The sequence below is a fragment of the Myotis davidii genome, unplaced genomic scaffold (genome assembly GCF_000327345.1).
Source record: "Myotis davidii unplaced genomic scaffold, ASM32734v1 scaffold210, whole genome shotgun sequence".
Classification (NCBI taxonomy): domain Eukaryota; kingdom Metazoa; phylum Chordata; class Mammalia; order Chiroptera; family Vespertilionidae; genus Myotis; species Myotis davidii.
Genome location: NW_006282396.1, coordinates 1,470,462 through 1,470,965, shown reverse-complemented (window position 1 = coordinate 1,470,965; position 504 = coordinate 1,470,462).

Genomic DNA, 504 nt, shown 5'->3' with positions numbered 1-504 from the left:
TGCCCAGCTCCCATCGCTGGCTCCACCCCTACTTCCTGCTATCACTGGCCAGGGCGGCAAAGGCGCCAGATTCTCCGATCATGGCTTCGCCCTGCCCCCTGGCACTTAGCTCCCCCCTGGGTTTCCGATCACTGTCAGTGGCAGGGGGCTTCTTCCTGCTTTCCCTTTCGCCTCCCTGCATTGTGCCTACATATGCAAATTAACCGCCATCTTGTTGGCAGTTAACTGCCATCTGAGTTGGCAGTTAATTTGCATATTACCCTGATTAGCCAATGAAAAGGGTAGGGGTCGTACGCCAATTACCATGTTTCTGTTTTATTAGTGTAGATTATTGACTATATTTCCTATGCTGTACTTTACATCCCCATGAATATTCTGTAACTGTTACTTTGTACTTCTTAATCCTTTCACCTTTATCACCCATCCCTCCAACCCCCTCCCAAAATGTTCTCTGTATTTATGAATCTGTTTATGTTCTGCTTGTTTATATATTTTGTTTTTAAT